Here is a 2005-nt window from a genome sequence, read left to right as displayed (position 1 = left end):
TGTTGCAGATGGGTCTAAAAGAGAGAAGCACACATGCAAGACACATGGTAGCCTGAACAAATACAAATATATTCAGTATGATTAACAAGCACACACACACACACACACAAGCTGACGGACAGCGTGATCAGAACGGAAATGCATACTTACTTTACGGGCTGATCCTCCGCCGCGCTATCCATGAGCTTTTTTTGTTGTTGCTTTTTTCCCTCCCTCCCCCGGTAAATTTACGCGCAATTCAAAACCAAAAGGTGGACCAGCAGAAACGTGCCTGAAACCATCTCACAAAAATCCATTCGGCTCTGGCAAGTCCTGGTTGGCGGCGCGCAAAGACAGAAAAGATAAAGAAGAAGAAGAAAAAAGCCACACGCAGCTTCTTTTTCAGTTTATTATTCTCAGGACCGACAGCGGAGGAGGAGAAAAGAGGAGGAGGAAGAAGAAGAAGAAAAAGAAGAAGAAGAGGAGGAGGAGGTGACGACCGGGAAGGGTCACCCACACGCTACTCGCGCCGCTACGAGATTTTGTCCGAGAGCGCTTTTGAAAAATCCGCTAAAGGGGCCAAGTCCCACACAGTCAGTATGCGTGCGTGTGCGCGTGCAAGCGCGCGTTAGCGTGTCTCTGTGTGTTTGTGTGTGTGTGTGCGTGCCTCAATCGATGAGATACGTGCTTGATTGGGTCTCCCTGGTTGTAATAATGTACATGAGGAGGAGGAGGCGGAGGGCTGCTCCCATGCAGGCAGGAAGGCTGGCTGGAGCGCCTTGTGCCAAACACTTTGTTGGCCCCTGATGCTACTTTTCTCAGGGGTTTTTTTGTCTTTCCGTGGCTTGATAGGAGCTATTTAAATCAGCCACTCAGCGAATCAGACGTGTCTCCAAAAACGGCGCTCGGCTCTCCGTCCTTCCTGCGCCTCAAGTGACCAGGGAGGCGCAAAAAAAAACACACAGAAAAACCTCACCAAGCAAGCGCTGTCCCTGTTATTTGCCACTGAATGGAACAAAGTCGTTGTTTTTTTTTTTCCTTCCACAGGTAAGCTCAAAATCCTCCTTAGTTGAGATATTCAAAAATGCAATGTTTTTCTTCTCCTCGCTGTGTTTCACCTTAAAACTAAGGATAAAAGTTTTTGGGGATTCAACAGAGTTGGTGAAGTGGGTCCCACGTATTCTCCTGTGTTTTCCAGGCAATCCTCAGGGTGGATGGCTTCACGGCGGTGGAAAAACAAAAACAAAGGATAGAGGATTCTTGAAGAAGGGAATTGAAGAACAAGGGAGAGAGAGAAAGAGAGAGAGAGAGCAATGTACGGGTGAGTTGCCAAAGGCTGTCTTTCTCTCACCTCCTGTCCTCCGTTGCGCCAGATGTGGTGCTGCTGCGCTGCGCCTCGTCTCTATCGTCAATAGCCGGAGAAACGGCTTTTCTCCCGTCGGATCCGCCGAGGGAATCCGATCTCCGCGTGTCGATCCACGGGTAAACCCGGGGGAGTGTGTCCGTTTTCCTCCTACGTCCACCGGGCTCGGTGGGAAGGGTTGGTGTGGGGGTGTCTCTCCGCCGATCGAGGATGTTTTCGCCCTAATCTCACCGCGACTGTGTGCGCCGCTCCACCACTGCATGCCGTTAGATCCGCCCAAGCATCTGTCCGTCTTTCCATTGGCGCATCCATCAGTGTCACACACACACTCACACACGCACACACACACACACACACACACACACACACAGCTGCTGTGCGCACATTCCTTGCGATAGTCTTCTACAATCCCCCCTCCCTGATCACAGTATGTACACTCAAACATAACACTCATTCACACACGCGCGCATGCAAACACACACACACACACACACAACGCGCACGCGCTCGCGCCCGGTCGAGAGCTCTCCTCTCCGTCTGATTGACACAGCCCTCTTTCTTAAAAGCCCTTCAGCGAGCGCGCTGCGTGTTTGTGTGACATTTTCTCTCCCAAATAGGAGTCCGAGGGTTTTGTTTTTGCGTCTCGCGGCGCCAGCATTTTAC

At 51.1% G+C, this 2005-nt stretch overlaps 1 protein-coding gene across 2 annotated transcripts in view; it reads right to left on the bottom strand.

Moving 5' to 3' along the window:
- The window catches only part of tshz3b (teashirt zinc finger homeobox 3b), a 49293-nt gene extending 47581 nt beyond the window's left edge, over positions 1-1712 (bottom strand). The window contains exon 1 of one of the 2 annotated variants that reach the window (XM_032510942.1): positions 1331-1712. The gene's annotated coding sequence lies outside the window, so the exon portion shown is untranslated. Of the gene's footprint in view, positions 1-150; positions 397-1330 lie in introns of those variants that run through there. The other variant, XM_032510940.1, reaches the window with a different exon arrangement.
- Positions 1713-2005: the final 293 nt, after the last annotated feature.

Source organism: Etheostoma spectabile, unplaced genomic scaffold, assembly GCF_008692095.1.
Source record: "Etheostoma spectabile isolate EspeVRDwgs_2016 unplaced genomic scaffold, UIUC_Espe_1.0 scaffold285, whole genome shotgun sequence".
Classification (NCBI taxonomy): domain Eukaryota; kingdom Metazoa; phylum Chordata; class Actinopteri; order Perciformes; family Percidae; genus Etheostoma; species Etheostoma spectabile.
The sequence above is the reverse complement of the archived record's forward strand: the minus strand, read 5'-3'. Positions and strand labels throughout refer to the sequence as shown.